At 44.0% G+C, this 19,571-nt stretch overlaps 1 protein-coding gene across 5 annotated transcripts in view; it reads right to left on the bottom strand.

Annotated features, from left to right (window-relative positions):
* TJAP1 (tight junction associated protein 1) overlaps positions 1-19,571 on the bottom strand; it is a 40,018-nt gene that overhangs the window by 17,560 nt on the left and 2,887 nt on the right. Inside the window, exon 3 of one of the 5 annotated variants that reach the window (XM_017806669.1) lies at positions 18,912-18,977. The exons of 3 other annotated variants lie outside the window; for them this stretch is intronic. The gene's annotated coding sequence lies outside the window, so the exon portion shown is untranslated. Of the gene's footprint in view, positions 1-17,326; positions 17,447-18,911; positions 18,978-19,571 lie in introns of those variants that run through there. One more of the 5 variants, XM_017806670.1, reaches the window with a different exon arrangement.

The following is a 19,571-nucleotide window of genomic DNA, read 5'->3' as shown; positions in this document are numbered from 1 at the left end:
GCAAACTGCTGTACCATCAGGCTACTATCTAATGCCAGGTCCCTCCACAGTAAAAGCCCCATATCTTTACTGTATCCCAGAAAGGAAAAGTCTTCCAGCCATCTCTCCACTGAGCAGGGTACCTGTGCAGACCAGTAACTGACTTTGGAAATGCAGATGTTTTTTCTAGATGGCTCCAGGGGTCCCTGCTTTCCCACCTGCATTCCCATCCAACACCAAGAATCCGGCCTGTCATTCTGCTCCAATCACTCTGCCACACCAATCTAATTTTGTTCTGCAGATATCCCTGCACTGAACAGCACAGTAAAGACCTCCTCGCCTACAATACCTGAGTATCCCTTGCTACCACAGAGAGAGAATCCTGGAGTGGTTCAATTCACCACACCTCTGTTCAGAGTGGAGCAGATATTCTCTGCAGAACAGATGGACCTTGTGCTCCAAAGCAGAAATGGATATAGGTAATATCCATAAATAGAAGAAGGCACCAATTCTGCTCATCATGCTATCCACAAGCCTCTCTCTGAAGGAGCTTGCTGTCAAGTCCACATTATGACTACCCTGCAGAAGCTCAATTTTAGCCTGGAGCTACAGCAGGAGGCAGCTCTTCAGCTATTCTAATTAGCACTGTAATACAAAATGAAATTCAACCTCCTGGTTCCTTTTATCTGTCTTTTCCACCTCTCATCAGTAACGCTCCTTAGCATTTACAGTCCTTTTCCTAGCAGTCTATTGCCTGCAGTAGCTCCAATTCTACTCTTCTAGCTTACCCACTACTTCCCTACTGTAGTTCCAGTCTGATTTCTAAGCTCACTGGCAGTTACAGCTTCACTGGAATGGCTCATTGAGGGCTACAAGACTCACAATGACCAGCATGAACATTAGTCACATCTTCCAGGCAGACACACACAAACACACTAAGGGGCAGAAAATTGCAGTGTAAACTTAACATTTTGCTTTGTTAATGCAAAGAGCTAAGGATTCCTCCACCCCCTCACAAAGACAAAACACGCACAGCCTCTTTCCTCTTCACAGTGATGGAGTGCAGTGACAGTGTGTCCTCATTTCAGCTGGGATAAAGTTAATTTTCTTCCTGGTAGCTGGTACAGTGCTGCATTTCAGATTTGGGATGAGAATAATGTTGATAACATACTGATGTTTTAGCTGCTACTAAGCAGTGCTCACACTAACTCAAGGACTTTTCAGTTTCTCACACTCTGCCAGTGAGGAGGTACACAAAAAGCTGTGAGGAAGCATAGTCAGGACAGCTGACCTGAACTAGCCAAAGGAATATTCCATACCACACGGCGTCATGCTCAGAACATAAACTGGGAGGAGTTGGCTGGGAGGGGCTGATCACTGGTCAGAGACAGGCTGGGCATTGGTCAGTGGGTGGTGAGCAACTGCATTGTTCTTCTTGGGTTGTAGTCCTCTCTCCCTCTCTCCATTACAATTAATACTATATTTTCCTTTTTTTCAATTATTAAACTGTTCTAATCTCAACCTACAAGTTTTACTTTTTTTCCAGTTCTCCTCCCCATGCCACTGGGAGCGGGGGGAGAGTGACCAAGCAGCTGTATGGTACTTAGTTGCCAGCTGGGATTAAACCACGACACAGCAGCAGAGTGCAGCTGCAGAGGCAGCATAAAAGCTTGACTCCAGTTGTTTTTACCAGAGAGCATCCCTCAGTGTAAAATCCACTTCCAGAGTAGCTACGTTCTCTGTGTGATCTGAGAATGGAAAAACCTTTACCACACACCAGAAACAGATGTCATCTAGCACAGAATTGCTTGAGACAGTTCTGTGGGCCCTGTACAGAATAAGGTTTTGGCATGCATACAAAACCACAACACTGCCCATGAGCATCATTTTGTCTTCAGTAACAAGAAAGAGTCTCACAGCAGAGAAAAAAAGGTCCAAAAAGGAATTCTTTGGACAAAAAGAGAAAGAACAAGAAAAAAAAAAAGGCAACATTTTCAGGCACCTACTCTCTTCCTGATATTTGGCAAATCCCTTGAAGCCTGAGGTAGCTAATACTTAACTGTGGTTTTAGGATGCACACAGCTTCTGGTTGCTGTTGCAGCAGCTGTGAACATTCTCTGCAAAGAGGTAGAGGACTTGCAGGGTTTTCCTCATCATCACCTTCTCTTCTGTTGCCTTTTCTGACCTTATAAGCAGCAGCCTCACTTCCTCAACAGAAATATGGTGATTTTGAGAATGTTCCTTATGTCAGGTACTGTATCATCTTTCCAGCCTTTTCCTCTTACAAGCAGCATTTCTTTAACTTTGGTTTTTATTCAGATGGGTAAACTTGTATAACTGAGAAAATACATTTCATAACACAATTGCATTTGTTTCTAATGCAACACTACAGAAAGATTCTGTAGTGGCTATCACAGTCAGTGTACTCCAAAAACCTGCAAGTGCAATACCCACAAGCAAAAAAACCCAAATGTCCTGTGCCACATATCTGATCACCAGAATTAACCCAGAATTTTCACACTCTGTGGGCCAACCTATACTCTGCATGCATATCCAATACAGGATACTGGCCCAGCCTGCTTTAGGAGACAATGTCTCCTCACCAGCATCAGGAGAAGCAGAAGAAAGAGAGACTTGTCCAGCTATCTTCCTGTGCTTATGGATACAGGCAACCTTAGCTTTCACAAGTCTCAAGCCAGACTTTGTGAGAAGCTACTGCAGTAAGCCTGACCAAGACAACTAATCCATGAGATGGATGATGCAATAACTGCATCAATGGATGTCTCTCCAGGACAGAAAATCAAGCTACGTGAAGTTAAAAAAAGCACCTGTAGATTGCTGGTGCTGGGTACAATGGGAAAGGACTGTAAGGTTATCAAAGGGCACTTTAACATCTAAAAAGAGAGATCTTTTCATTCAGAGAAGGCATCTCAACAGAATGTTCAGTTCCATTTTGCTGCTGGCTTCTTTGAAGCTCATTTTAAAAGAAAAGGATGACAGCTCCTACTGCAGAGACTCACATCACAGTTCTGCTTGTACGTTAATGCTCACGATTCAGATCTGAGTAATAGCATTATAGTGACTCTTGGATTAAAATTGAGTTTCAGAAGGATTATTGCTCATTCCTTCTTTTCCATACCAATTAACCTTGACTGTTAGGCAGAAACCTCTGTTGCCTGCATGGGAACAATTCCAAGAGCTAACAGGAAAAAGGGATCAGGCTAGCTATTGAACAACAGTCCATGTAACAAGCTCTACTTAACACCTAACATTTCCAAAGAAAATGAAATCCCTGGACTCCACTTATACATAGTTCTTGCTGAATGGAAATACCACAGGACATATCATGTATCTGTCATATCCATTGCACCATCCAGAATTCTCTTAAAAGTTATCGGAATCACACTTTTCTTACAGTCCTGTTCCTTCCTTCCACAATCCCAAGACCTCAGTCCCCCTAATTCAACTGCACTCCATACCCTTAACTATGCATTTTATTAACTACTCTTTGCTAAGGTAAGATTAGAGTAGCTTAGCTTTTCTAACCCTTTTATAAAAGCCAGGACAGGTCAACATTGCCCAAGAAACACTAACATCGCTAACACGTAACTGGAATAGAATGCAACAGCTGATTAACATCTGAACAGGAACAGGGCAGGAAGCAAAGGACCCGAATTCAATCCCCAGAAGGAATGTTAATGGAGAATAAAAATACCCCGGGGAGATTTTGACCAGGAAATGAACACTAGCTTTCTAATGCATATAAAAGCATAAAAACATCTTTAGGGGCTACACCTGAAACTGTACAAGAATCAGCTCAGCAAAAGGTCATTTACCAAGTTACCTTTAGCAGGGACAGCTACGTTGAGGGCTAATGGCAACTTCTCATTCAGAAACGCTGACATACCAGAAGCCTGTTCAGTTTGTTCAGTGATCCTGTTAGCTTGATCTCTTTAGTTTGTTCAGTGATCCTTTCAACTTCACAAGGTAGTTTAGGCTACAAACTTTCGGAGTCTCTTCATCTTTGCGCTCTGGGTTTTATCTCCTTCCCCACTGTCTTTGTAACTGTGTTCTTTCTTTTAAGATCTTCCATGGGAAGAATTCTGGAGTATATTGCTCAGATATTTAAAGAAAAAGCAAATCTTGATGCCCTAACAACATATATCTGGCAAAAAGCTGATAGATCACATGAGGTAAATTTGGGAGTCGTGGCCTAAAACTTTCTCAAACACAAACAAGGGAATGGCTACAAGTAAACATTTGAAGAAAAGTGAAAGAGGTAGATTTCTGTAGAAAATCAACATGTAGGAATTCCCTTCCCAGACCTCTGTCATCTCCTGCACTGCGCAGGAGAGGAAGAAAAGGGGAAAAATCATACATCACCTTCCTAGAGCATAAAATCAAAATGCATTTAATAAGGACAAGATAGAAACAGCCTGAATTTTTCAACCACTGAGAGGCAGACTCTCAGCCCCTCTAAGTATTCCCTAAGTCTCACTCAACTCCCAGCAATTAATATCACCACTCCTCTTGTTTCAGCCTTTGGTTCAGAAGTTCTGGGAAAACTACAGTCTCCAGTTCTTCAGTGCCAGGGACTGAATGTCACCAAGTTGTCCCTCTGGCAGAGACATAGTAATGCCAGAGAATACTCCATTACTGGAGCATTCAACTATATGCTTCCCTCAATCTGCTCTCTAAAACATCCCCTCTGTCTGAGAGTCTCAGAGATACACAGATGGCTAACACACTATGCAGTATCTACACAGCAGGACAATGGAGCAGAGCATATTATTTGCATTATTTACAGAGGACAGATGGACAAGTTTCTGCAGTGACCTAGCCTACAGAGCATCTGCAATGTTCAGCAGGTGTTAAGTCCAGCCCTGATGCTTGCAGGTGCTGACAAAAGCAAACGTAAAAAAATAAACCAGCTGTTTACAGCAGCCAGCTTTATGCTGAAATGTTATCACTACGACCACTCTTGCAGAGTAATTCACGTGCCAGTTTTGTTCCCATAGAGCCTTTACCCGTAAGCAGAAAACACAAGATGTATTGACTAGATTTATCCTTTTCAACAAGAAAGAGAACTGACATCTGCGGTACTCCTTCCTCTGCCATAAGTTTTGTATGGATGTAAGTCACCATATCTAGCAGGCAGCACATACTGGGGGGAGACAGAATCAGTGAACAGAATCAAAATTGGGTAAAATTGATTTCAAGCTCTGCTTAGCTGTAGAAAAGTCCAGCTCAAACTTGCTCAGTCATCTGAATCTTTTGGAACATTAAAAATTTGTGAAAGTTTTAAGATGTTGCTTTTGCTGTCTAAACAGCACACTAACCAAGTCTGCAGGCACTTTTATTGGCCAGCCGAGGAGGAAACTTAACATCTCAGGGGTCTCACATCTGTTCTAGACAGGAAAAAGCCTAATTTACAAGGAGGAGTGATCTACTTCAATCAAATGCTTATGGATAAGAATGACCAAGTTGTACAAATGTTCACAATGATCAGTTTGCCCATCCTCCACCAACATAGACCACAACAGGCTCTTTCATTCCATGATCACATGGCTGCAGCCAAACATGACAGACTGTTCAGCAAGTAATAAAAAGGATCAGCTTTTTCCCCAAGGTCTTGTCTACATATACACTGTACTAAATTAAATTGACTTAGAAAATAACATAAAACAGTATAACGCTCCTGGGCAAATGTTCTTAATTCAGTTTAAGAGCACTTTACATTGAAACAAGTTAAACAGATAGATACAAGACACAAACTAAATTAAGGATGCCTATGCAAGAATGCTGCACTAATATAATCACAGTTGTTTCTAATCTGATTAAGTTAAATCAGTACAATTTCCCTGCAATGGCAAAATCCTTACCGATATTGAAATTAACCCTTTTTTGCCCCTTTCTACTTCCGAAGTCTGTTTTTCTGGATTTTGTGTTTAGGTTTTTTTCTTCAAAAAAACCCACAAAAAACCAAAACCACAACAGTGCGACACCTCTCTCTCAGAATCAAAATAAGCTAACTACACCTCACAAGGTATATTAAGGTACTAAAGGTATTGACATTTATGTGTCTTGAAAGTTTTATTAATCCTATGCCAAATAAACATCGTAACAGTGTTCAGACCAGCATAACATAATATTTTCTCTACTTTCCCCAAGCAAGGTAGGAAGAGCGATCACAAATACTTGTGCTGTACCCTGCTTTCCATACGCCCACACAGCTTTTGCTTACTAATGTCCAACATACCTGGAGCAGTTCCGGGAAGACAATGTTCCCCACTTGCTCATTCCTAAGGGTATGGCTCACCATCAGTTTATCTGAGCAAACTGGAACATGGGGTTAGAGCACAGTTATCTAACTGCCCCCAGGCATGGTCTTACTACTGACCCTCTTCCACCAAAAAATGAAGTTCACTTGCTAACTGTGGGGTAAGCACATACACAAACCAAGTCTGGGATCACAGACCTAACATGCTATAAATCCACACTAAAATCACCGCTCATCTCCTCAGTTCCTACAGCATTTCCCCAGGAAACGTACTTGTCAAAATTAAATTTCAACAATTCTAAAATTACTAGTGTTTTTTCCATTCCTTATTCAAAACTATTTGAAAACTTCCTCCTGAATATCAAGACTAGATTTATCTTCATTCTTTTGGTACTCTTTCACCTCCACCTGGTTTTTCAGTCTGGTCTCTTTGAGCTTACCACAGTCTTCCTCACATCCCTGCCAGCAACGCAATCATCATCCTCTCCTCAGGGCCACCTTCTACTGCTGCCTCTGAGCTACCATGTACAGAACTAACTTCCACTTCAGGACAAGTTTTCCATGCTCAGCACAGAAGGACAATAGCAAGAATCCTTTCAGAGCCCCCTGCAGGGAACTAAATCCCTCACTGGCCTTCAGAAACTAAATTGTGACACAACTCTGAACAATGTGGTGAGCTGTCATTTCTGTGGAGTACCATCAGTAACCCTGAAATCAACCAGAGTTGTAAGTTGGGGTGTTTTTTTTTTTGAAAGAGCTGTTTTGAAACCCAATCACCTGGCAACATGGATTGTAGGTACACAGAAGAGTGGAGTTGCTAGGGGAATCACACTTCCATGTTTTCTATTTTACAAGATTTAAACTTCAACTCTCAAAGGGCTGCAGGCACATTTTTGGAATAAACTCTTTGGTCTTGAGTCTCAGATTCACACTGGTAGCTTGTGCAATTATAAGGTTATGTGGCCCCACACCAATTCTAGGATTCATGCTCACCATAACTATATGCAATGAAGGAGGTAGGAACAATTTCCACTCCATAAGTAAAGAAACTGAGGCACTAGGAGAAAAAAAAACCAGCTTTGTGCACTGTTTTTGCATTAAGTTGCAAGATAAAGAAAATCAGACTCAGCTGTCATAAGAAAGGAACTGCACAAACATTCAGCAAGACATTTCTTGCACCTAAAGCAAGAATGATCTGGGACAGAAAAGAGAAGGAAACTGCACATGAGCTGAACACCTACCTGACAGCAATTGAGTTGAATAGCCTGCAGTTCTTTATAAGTACAAATAAAGCAGCAACCCTGATCCAGTAGCAGAAGAACAATATTTGTACTATACTCAATTTTTTCTGCTGCTGGGGTTTAATCCCAGCAAGAATCGTTTTGGTGTAATTAGCTTTTCCCTAGCAGATGGTCAGATGTGAGAGGCAGAGAATGGTACAGGCTTAACTGTTGGGTGATTGTGCAGCTGCATCTGTAGCTGAATAGTAAAGCATGTACAGGGGTCCAGCTGTAGTTTGCACGACACAGTCCGTCTCTGCCATCAGCCAAATGTCAGCTTCCTCTTTCTCCAGGTTATATATCAGCCAGAGGCACTATCCAAAGGCAGACAAACAACTAACATGCAGTTTCACCACCATCCCCTTTCTCAGACAAAACCCTCAAATCTTAATCAACTAGAAGTCCCTCTTTCTTTGGTGACAGAAGCACATTCAGAAGCATTGCCATGGAAACTTGAGCCATCCTCTGTGCTATTCATCAGAGAAGATCTAGCACAGAAACATTTTATGATCTCTGTAGCACTGAATACAGACAGTAGTTGGTATAATGAAGTAAAATTAGAGACTCCAGCATAGTGTGAGGATAGCAGGGGCTCTTTCTTCAATCAAGCTGCCTGAACCTTGCATCACCTACAATAAGCAATAGCTTGTTATCAGCTGGCAGGGAAAAGCAGTGTAGCACTGAGAGAAGCAGAAGTGGTGTTAGAGGAATAAACCTATCCAGCCAGAGGGATAAAAGAGAAAGGGGGTCATCACAGTGTTTTCCCAAAGCTGATTACATCCTGCCCCTTTCCCTTCCCAGAGGTTACAAGTGGTTTTGCTACTGACTCCTTTACAAAGCAGGATTCCTACCAGGTACAGACACCTCCCCCTTAACCCAAGTCACAGTCATTGCCTACTCTGGAGACCACATTATTCCCCATTGCCTTCCGCTCAGCCCCTGCACCCAGGCACAACGCAGGGTGTTAGATCTCCCACTCCTACACACTGGCAGTAGTCATCTCAACAGGATACAGCGGCAGAACAAGGAGATGGCTTTCAAAAACATGTTTTGGGCCTAGCAGAGTCAGAGCCCAAGTCAAGGGTAGGAACAGGCACAAAACTTGTCTCAACTCTGTAAACAAAGGAGCAGCATGGCTCCTGAAGCAGCACGTAATCCTGCAGCATCTTCTCTCTTTTTTGTGGTGTGGCCCTATAGTTAATTTGCCTCAGTTTGCCTCCTTTGGGTTTTTTTGTTGTTTTTTTTTAAGTTTTTTTTTTTCAATGATTCTCAGTCTTCAGCACCACTGAGAGATTTTACTCTGATAGTTCAGTCACAGAAATGTAACATGGCTTAATCCAGCTTAGGAATAACAAACAGATCCACCCATCCATCTTTCACTGGTGATCTGTGTAAAGCACGCAACTGACTATGGCTCCTCCTTCCCTACTCACCTGGGCTCCAGTCAGTCCTTTAAATAGCAGGACCCAAGCCACAGCAGAGGGGACCCACACCTCCATCCCCTGCCCTACACAAGGAAGCTGCCTGTCACCAGCAGTCACAGGCTTGTCCTTCTGCACATGCTGTATTGTACCTCCTAGGTTCATCTCCCTCCTTCGTTGGCAGGGGGAGGGGGGGGAATAACCACAGGTGTCCCACTTGACACCAAACTGGGTTTCTTCAGCTCTTCCCTCAGACCCAGCCTCTCTTGTGGCAGAGTCAGAGCTCTCATCAACTATATCCTTCCACATCTGTCATCATTGCTAGCACCTTCAGTTAGAGCTAGTTCTTCAGTTAGAGCTAGTAACTAGCACCAATTGTCTCAAGGGGCAATTGTAGCAAAGGCCCAGCACTTGAGTTTTACCACGAGGTCAGCCTGTCCAGACTAGCTCTACATCCCCTGCCTGGTATTGCTCTTGTAAAACTGAAATGCCTTCACTGCTGTTATCCTTTGGGATAGCATAAGCCCATGAATTAAATTAAGGTTAAGGAAAAACACTCCTTTTAAGCAACGCTAAAAAGACAAGCTCTTCCCTTCCAAAGGGCTCCTTCCTGTAGACCCCCCCCTTAAGTAAACTCTATGCAGCTCTTCAGAGGGCAAGCTGGGAATGAGAGTCAAGCTGCAAGTGACAGTCACCTATCCTCAAAGGGGCTCGATAATCAACCCCAGATATCCTAAAGAAAGCAAGCCATCACATTCCAGGTACCTTTTCTTTTTTTTTTTTTTTTTGTCAAGTGTCAGACTCAACAACCCAGTGCTAGCTCACTGCTCACCTAAGGGCAAAGACCATGGAGGAATGCCAGAGTATGGCCAGGCAGATGTTGCAAAGATAAGGTGTTTGCTCGGTACCGACAGCAAGCTGTTCGCTCATGCCTTCAGCTTCATGCTGCTGCACGAGCTCAGCTCTACAGAATCTGTGACTGTGGCCTAAGGAATGTCTTAACTGGACAACCACCACATCTGCTGCCGGCTCAAGGTGCCCCAGGATGAGACCAATTGCCAATTTTACCGCACAGCCGCAGCTGCGCCTTCTGCTGTCTGTTCCACCAGGGGGAGATCTAGCTACTTGGGAGGGTTACAGCTCTAGCCAAAGGAACGCATTTCGGGGAGAGAGATGTTTGAGGCTGGACACAGGAGCAGAGGGACCTGGATTCCTACACTGTCTTGAAGGCCAGCAGGGAAGCTAAAACAAGGAACTTTCTCTCCACAAGTGACTTTCCACAACACATTAAAACTCACTGACAGGATGGAAAAAGGCCAAGAATCACCCCTACTTCCTCCTTGGCCAATGTCACATCCATTTCATTTCGACTCCCTCACTCTTTCCTGGCAACTGGAGGGTGACAGCAGAAGCAGTACGTAATCCTAAACAAGATGTCCGTCCATCTTTGCAGCCATGCCCATATCATATGACAAAGCTGAAATGCCCAGTGATTACAATGATTATACACACTTAAATGTTCTATCAGTAATGTTCCACACAATCCATTTTTAGCCTTACTTATACTTTGCTACACCTCCTGTGGCTACAGGGCATATTGTCCAGCTTGGAACTGCAGAACAGATGAAGGAAAATGAATATTCAGGCAGCCCACTTTCTCATTAACGTCCAAGCCCTAATAGTCAGATATGGAGTCAGTGGTAAGTAGTTCAAAATAAAATGCATAGTTTACATGAAATCAAAAGAGAAGAGAGCCCAATATGAATGACTTCCAACTGTTTCACAGTGCTAAGAGTCTTGCAACAAGTAACATTCCTTTAGTCACCTGTCATTGAGATTCTGCTTCGAAAAGTGATACATCCTTCTGGAGAGAGGATGGCATGGACCAGTCTGGTAAGGGGAGCTCTGCAGTGACTCACACAGAAACTGTATTGACAGCTAAAAAGCAAAAACTATGCTATAAAGCCAGAGACCTTCTGAGAGCCAATTCGTTCATTCATGCTACTGTCTAAGGATGGCAATAGGGAAGTCTTCTGCAGAAGACTCACTTTAATATGGAAATGACTGGCAGATTACAGAATTTCATTGCCAAAAGGGAACCTGCAAGTCCAAAAGATCCAAGCAAACAGGGTGATGAACAGCCCAGGGCTTATCCAGAACACAGAAGATGGTCTGCTGTTGTTTCCATAAGCCTTGCCTATGGGCTGCCCACACTGACACTGCCGAAAGGGATAACGTTTCCCTGCACCAGGCAGAGGAAAGACTTGTATAAAGAGGACAAGGATGCTTTGCATGATAAGGGCATAGAAAACCATAAGGCCATTTCTCATACACACCATGTCAAGGATCTCAAAATAATGCATCTGCATCCTGATCTGCCATCCTTCACCAAGGTTCCTGTCCTCAGCTCTTGGGGTTCCAGCCAGAAAAAGAAAGATTTTCCAGAAGAAGCCGGAGCAGTTCAGCTGCAGCACAGAAGTATAAGAACATTTGCCCACTGACTGGGGGAAGCACTCCTGCCCGGATCAAATCTCAGAGCCATTCCATCTCCAGGCAGTCATCTCACGCACAGTTTGTACTGCGCAGAGCCTGATGGCACAAGCCACTCAATCATCTACTGATTGTCAAGAGCGAACAGGCTGCAGGGGGACGAGCCAACCTTAATTGGCCTTATCGGTGTAAATTAAACCGTACAACACACCCAAGCAAACAGTCAGTTCCTTTGGAGGAGCAGGCATGAGTTATTTTGCTGCAGCTATAAAGGAAACATTGCTGCTAGGACATGCCCCTGGAGTGACTGTACTGCTCAGCTCTCCCGCTGCATTCCTGGGGTTGTTTAGCATGGACTCAGCTCCAGCCTTTCCACAAGCGAGAAGTCTGAACCCTGAATGCCATCTGCAAACACAGCTAGACTCCACCTCCTGCATGCCTGCAGGCCACCAGGTGTGGCCAGGAATGGCACAAGCTACACACTAAACACACCTTTGATGTGGAGCTGAAAGCATGTAGCCACGGGGCATGAACAGCACGCCGCCCGCCGCCGTGCTGACTCCCACTGCAGGAATGTGGCTGCAACCACAGGCCAAGGAAGGCAAACACATTGCATTCCTCACCAGGCAGCAAAGGAAAACAAGTAGCAAGCCCACACACCCGCCCCTCTGACACCCGCAGCACTCCCTCACCACATGTGCCTGCACGGCCACTGCCAGGACCCCAACAACAGCCCCAGCCCCAAACTCATTTGTGAGAGAGTCCAAGTTCTCCAAACGACTTCTTGAGCCACGGGGCAAGAGAAACAGAGCCAGGCAGGAGAGTTCTCAATTGGGTATGCAAGCCACAGGGAGGAGAGTTGCCACCAGGACTGGAAAGTAGCCACAGTCCAGGACAGGAACAACTCTGTGCAGTAGCCTGGGAATTTCCCTGACTTTTCCTATAAGGCAAGGGGCAAATGTAACACTGAGACATGTTGAACTGAGGGGGCAGAGCTGAATAAGAAACTGACTTTGGTCATCAGAAGTGCTTGGAAGGATCCAGGTCTTTTTCCATTCCATCCAGGAAACCATTCTACCTTAAGCAGCTTCTCTGAGATGCATGCATTTCCTCATTACCCTAAAATCCTTCTGTCAAAACTTGTGTCCACTGCCCATGGACACAGATCTGATCTTCACTGTACACTATTCTCCCCATACAGCACTGACACCTGGTCACTTCAGTGATTAAGAGAAGAAAAACTCAATGTACAAAAATCCAAGACATCAGGTAACCTCTCATCTCAGAACCTCACCATTTTAGAGTTGCAAACAGACTCTATGCTCTAGTCAGAAAAAAACACTACTCCTCCTTTATGTGGCACTCCTACAAAGCCCAAAGCTTTCCAAAGAATTCACAGTTCCCAAATATGAAGTTACTCTGATTGGAAAAAGATGATGATGCCTCAGGAGGTGAAACTCTCAACAGAATTCTCAAGTCTGTATTGTGAACCCCCCACATTCTGAATCTGTACTTACTTTGTGCAATATAATTAAACATTATCTCACTCCTAAACCCCCTAAAAATCCATGGTCCAGTGCTAAGGGCCAACTCTGACACTGTGCTCTCTCAGCACCAAGCAGGAAAGCCAACGCTCTCAGGAGCACTGCTGTGAGAATATTTCCAACCCGAATCTAGCAGACACACAACAGTGTCAGGAAATTCAGAGAGCACCAACTAAGGGCTGACACACTGTAACCTCTGGGGAACCTGCAAGGGGAAAGGTCAGTGTAGCCATAAACTCGAGAAACATGCAGATGCATCTAGCAAGTTGACGAAGCGGGGATGGTTTATAAGGCTGTGGCCCAGCTGCTCCACACCCTACATGTGCATTTCAAGGCCCTCACAGAGGGGAAAGATATTAAGTAACAACAACAGACCAGACTAGGTCCAGTAGACTTTCCTATGCCCCTTAAAATTCAGGGTCTCGGGCTACCTATTCCCTTCTAAGCCAGTAAGGTAAGCTGCAGCAGTAGCTCCAGTACTTGGAAGAAAGAGGCATGGAAGACCAAATTTACCAATAGATTTATATCCAAAGATATAAATAGAAGCCTGGCAGGATTTACAAAAGCACTCAGACAGATTAGGTGTCTAAATCACTGCACGCAGAAGAAAGGGCTTCTCCCCTTCTAACCGCTCCATACCTCTCCAACCCCAGCCACCACAAGAAAACCCATTTCAGAGAGGACGGAAGCCCCTGTTGCTCTACATGTTGCCAAAGGCCATCCCTGTGCAATCCACTCGGGTGGTGACGGCGCCCAAACTCCCACAAGTCTCAACAGTGCAACCTGCAATGGCTGTAGCTCTCACAGAATGTAGGTCTGCCTGTTTCCCAGAATAGGAGCTGCCTCTTCAGCCTCTCCTTTCCCTTCCCCCACTACATCTTTACTTTTCATAGACTTAATACTGTTTCAAGGTACCCTCATCCTGCCACTGGTGGGCGGGTGAGTGGGGGAAAGGGGCCCTTTATAATTGTAGTGTTGCAATCTGCCAGCCCGGCCAGGCAGCCTGTTCCCGCCTGCACTGTATTAAATACCTTATAACTGATTACACCCCCATGGGGCATGATTAGCAGTCTTCAGAGAACAAAGTCTACTTTCATAAGAATAAGAACAGACACGTACTGCTAACCTACTACACAGCTGGGCAGGTGAGGAAACAGGGAAGAAAGGGGGGGGGGGAGAGTTAACTGTACTGCTAACTCTGTTCCTTCCTTCTCTCCCCTATCCCAGCTGTCTAAGTTGAGACTTCTACTGCCCTTAATACTGGTACCCTTCAGACCTACCCCACAGGATTCAGGTAACGTAAGCTCATAAACAAACTGCTGCCTGTGGAAATCAGGGAAAATCCTAATCTGGAGAGGTAAGGCCTTGAGGCAAGCAGATTGAGCTTTGCTCCGAGTGACAGCAATTCCTTCACACCGTTTCCCAAGAAAAGTGAAGGGTGAATTCCAAGTGCAGCAACAAAAACAAGAAGGAAGGAAAGCTTGAAATACGATCACATACCCACACCCCCCTCTAACCTCTGTATACCTCTTGGAAGTCTAAGTAACAGCAAAACACCTAATTCAATCTGGAGGTTAACAGTTCCCCAGGTGATTATTTTTTCTTGTGGGGAGAGAGAAGGCAGCAAACAGGAGGAAAGCCCTCTCCATCCGAGATAGGTAACAGGGATCCCCAAACATGCACAGTCCATATGCATTGCCGCAACAAAGAACCAACCCGATGGAAACTTAGCCAATCTGACATGAAATGACCTACAGCTCATTAGCAAAGTGCCTTTCCAAATCTCAAAATGCCCACACAAACAGCCACAAATATATTTGGTGCTATCTGGCCTCCACCTCCGCAAAGCACAAAGATTCAGACTGTACAGCCTTTCACCAAAAGCAGTAAGAAAAATGGAGGCAACTCCAATACTAAAACAAGCCGAGGACAAGCCCTTCTAGCTACTCTCCAAACCTACAACAGAGGAGAGCAGAAAGCTCCAAAAAATGGTCTTATTTGAGATGCCTGTGCAGCAGCTTCAACAAAAGAGTGTCCTAATTGTGTTGTTTCAGAAAAAAATCACCTGCTTTACCCAGAGCCCACTGGCCTTGCCTGTGGCTCCATGGATGTTCATGATACCGTCTGGAAGCACTTGTGTTCAGCTGATGCCTCTAGAAGGGGGCACCTTGCTGACGCATTCCACCCAGATTCTTACCCAACCCACCCAAGAAAGGATTTGTTAATGAGAAACCAACCCAGCTGAAAATGATCTACTTATATCTGCTTTACTCAGCAGCTGGTCCTTCAGCCAGCACATAGGAGATCTCTGAACTGTACTGTTCAGTCTCATCTGTACAGCAAAATCTGCATATTCTCTTCATTACAGAAAGAATTGAAGACACCAACTGACTTTAGGCTCTGATGTCCTCACCACTATGTAAAGCATCAATACATTTAGAGTTACCAAACAGGCTGTGCTTTCAGGGTTCGGATAAATGGGAGCTTTCACCATAAACACAAGTTAGTCATTAGAATCTCCAGGAGGTAATTTAAATTATCGCAGCCAGCACAAAAATAGTTTTACTTTGGGAGTTGAAAGTTGCAAAGCTATAATAAATCCAAGTAGCACAGTAAAACCTCTTATAAAAGCTTAAAATTAGTTGTGAAGCCCCAGATGGCCTTGCATATAATTTGATTCTGCAATCGTGGGTTAGCAAAAGGGAAACCGTTCTTTACACTGTAAAAAAAAGACCCAAAAACTCTATCACACTTCAGCTCCTAGGAGACAGAAGAGGTAGGCTTACATTTTGTGCCTATATATTTGTGTAAAATACATAGAAATAATAAATAAATAACTAAAATTTAAAAACCACACAGCTAACAATGACTTGTTTAACCCCCACTGTACTGGGCAGCTATCAATCAGGTATCTGAGCTCTAACTGGAGCACTGCAATCCAAACCTCTCCTGGCTGCTGTACCCTCATGGATACCCTGCACCCACCCCCCATTCCCAGAGTAAATTGCCTTCCACCGCATGGAAGCACTCCTGCTATTCTGATACTGGCATTTGCCACCAGAGCAAGAGATCCTAATTTAGCCCCGCACGGGCCTTCTGCAAACTGCTAATCCCCTGTACACAGCTGTTTTTCAAATGTACGGGCATGAGCAAACCGTAAACGATTTATGGCGCGTGGCAGGAAGACTCCTGGCTCCCTGCGTAGGCGGGGTTTTGGGACAAGATCATGCTTGGACTAATGTTTATATTGCAAGTTGTCAGTCAGGTAGTAAATCATCTCCGGAGCTGCACAGTAATACAGCTCTCCCCATCCAGCTGGGGCCTCGATGACATTGAATTCCGTTATAGCCATTTCAGATACACCTGGATCCTGTTTGCAAAGGCATCATCTAATCAAGGAAAAATGGGTACACTTATAAAGTAGACTCCACCAAAATTCTGCAACCCAGCGAGGGTGATTTGCCTTCAGGAATCAATCCAAACTGGTACGAGATATTTGCCAAAAGTGACACTCCGTGCTAGTCCTAGAAGAAATTGGATTGAGTGCCTACACAGACATTTACTATCAGAGTGTATCACCAGCAAAATGCAGCTACCTGCAAAAACCCTTCTGAGCAAAGTTTTCATTTCCCAGTATTCACATAACCATAGTGCAAGCAATGCTTAGAAATTAAATAATAGAAGGCAAGTAAGTATATTTTGCATACTTTAGTGCAGGAGACACTTTCTGCTCAGAAAAATAAAAGCACTTAAAGGCAGGATGTAAACTTGAAGTCCATTCTCAAGAAAGGTCACTTAAAACAATTCTAATTTTAAACAAATATCCTGTAATTTTCTTTTATTTTCTTTTCCCCCATTTGAAAGGAAGGGGACTTCTAGTTCTGAATTTGCTGATTCTTAGAAATCAAAAATTTAAACCAGTTCTCTCTTGCCACCAGCAGCTGGTCAGATCCTCTGTGCCTAAAAACCAGTCTAACCCTTGCAGGAAACCTTACTTTCCAATCCTGACCCATTTCACTTTCTCAGCAGCACAAAACTCTTGTGAACATCACTAACCCTTTACTCATAGCTGTTAGGCCTGCCACAAAAGGTTTAAGTTTCACCCTAAAGCACATGTTGTTCCCAGAAAAGCCCATAGGGACAGTATCCATACAGGGATCTTCAGCTTTGCACGACCTGCTCCCAGCTCTGAAAATCTCCACGCACACTCTTTCCTTCAGGAGTTCCCCTTGCATTTAGGCATACGTTACAAAACCACACCTTTTTATATACATCTCCATGCCAGTGCCATTACCTTTATTGGCCTATGCACCAAACTGAATGTATACCTACTTGATCGAGCAGCACTGATGATTTTCCTGATCTACAGATTGGACATGAGCAGAGGACACAGACTGTGTCTTCACAGACTTGAGTACATTGAGGCTTATGCTACAGCTAACTAGAACTCACCTGAACAGTCTTAAAGCCCTGCCTTCCAGCCACCTTCCAAAGTCCACTACAAGACTGCAATGTGGAGAGGTCAAACTCCACACATTCTTTTCCCTTTTATGAGCAAAGGCAAGAAGCAGAAAGCACTTTGCCTGAGCACTCAGCATGAAGAGACAACAGCTACGTCTTCACATTCATCAGTAAGACAGCTCTCATCTATGGACTGCACTGTCTTTCCCAGAACGCTGCTCTTCATCAGCTTAAAATCCTCCAGTACCAGGTCTAACCAGAGCAGCTGGAGTGCTTTGTGGATTATTTGTTTGGCTGGTGGCTTTCGATTTTTTTCCCTAATGCAGTTATCACAAAGGTAAGGTCAGTGAGCAACCCAACACAGCAAATAAGTGTGATTCAACACCTTGCCCCTGACACAGGCCAATACATAAAGGTGGTTTAGCAGATGGAGCGAGAAGCCTTAGTGGAAAATTATGGAACACATTGCCCCTTCTTCAAATCTCTAACTGTTAAGAGATTGGGCTATGTCTGAAAAAATATACCTTCTAAAACAAGTTCTTTAGCTAAAGCAAGTCTGAACATTTCCACTCATAAATGCTTGATCTTTTCTGAATCCTGCTCAGCTCTTAGCCTGAGTGCTATTATGTGGTAGTGAATTTCCACAGATTAGACATCATGTGAAAATACTTTAAAATCATTATTCAGTTTGATGCCTATCAGTTTCACTGAATTGCATTCACCTCAACTGAAGAATACATTCCAGCTCCTTCACCTCTGCACAGAAGTCTTCCTCAGGCTTGGCACCCCGCAGTGTTGAAAAGCAGAGGAAAACTGAGCCCACCCAAGTGATGCTTATTCTACATTCCTACCATTGCAATGCTGTTCCCACACTCCTACATGGCCTTCCCCATCATTTCCTTCCTAAGCACAGCTCCCAGGAGGACACTCCCAAGAGGATGGCTCATGTAATTCCAGATATGAAACAGCCCGCAAGATGCTGCATTTGACCCTCTCTGTCTGTGCACACATCAACTTCCTGACAATGAAGAGAACAGTTTCCAAGTCTGGAACAAAGGAGCAAAAAAGAGAAAATATTAATTTAAATCAAAAAGATTCAGTGAGACAAGGTGTTACGTGAGAGAAAACAAGCAAAAAGCTCATAGGAAAGGAAAAACTGTGAGGTCTCAGAGTGCCCACCTGCCTTAAACAAGGCAGGGTCTGACTTGCACCCCACAGCAATTTCACCATACGGGACAGTGGATCACACAGGGGTCTGCTTCATTTTGAAGTCATGGCCTGAAATATCTTTTTCATCTCACGTCCACCAAGCTTTACTAAAGCATTCAACACCACAGTATCCAAGCATCCATACACTAACGGATTCATCCTCAAATCCCCAGTAAGATGGGCATTAATCATATTTTCCAACCAAAGATAGCAGAGCGAGAAACAGTAATGATCTGAACACACTCACACAGCAAATATGTTGCAGAAATTAGGTGTTCTTCTGACCACAGTGTCATCCTTCCCCTCCAACGAGCTGTAAAGATACTTCAATTTTAAAAAGTAGCACTCTTCCTACTACAGTTACAGACCCAGCCAATCTAGATCTAAGGAAAAGCCCTCAGGCAGGGGAACTGGCAGGGAAACAGGATGGAAGATTTCACGCCCTAAGGCATTAGCCCTGTTTGCATAGATTACACACATAGTTCCTCTGCAGTCCTGCATAAAATGAATTTCAGAGAGGATCGTATTTACCCAGTAACTGGTGATTTGAAACACACACAGCTAGCATAAATGCCAATGGGCATTCATTCTCTCCAAAGCTCAGGGTGTCACACAGAAAGGAGATATCTTCCCAACCAAAGCCCTCAAGCAAGGAGACGAATATACCCAGCTTCAGGACCTTAAATTTACTCTCAAAGCATTAACCGAGTCTAACAGTTGAGAAAATCTGCTCTGTTATGACAATTCCAGTTCTCAACAAGCCCATTTAAAAGAGCAGAGATGAGTCGAAAAGGTGTCAAACCAGATTCTCATTTTTTACTGTAGGAATCCTACCCTCAATCTGTATCACATGCAGGCTCATTTGAGACCCTTACATGTTGTATTTCTCCTAGTAACATGAAAGACA

Source organism: Lepidothrix coronata, unplaced genomic scaffold (genome assembly GCF_001604755.1).
Source record: "Lepidothrix coronata isolate B3197 unplaced genomic scaffold, Lepidothrix_coronata-1.0 Scaffold16, whole genome shotgun sequence".
Taxonomy (NCBI): Eukaryota; Metazoa; Chordata; class Aves; order Passeriformes; family Pipridae; genus Lepidothrix; species Lepidothrix coronata.
The sequence above is the reverse complement of the archived record's forward strand: the minus strand, read 5'-3'. Positions and strand labels throughout refer to the sequence as shown.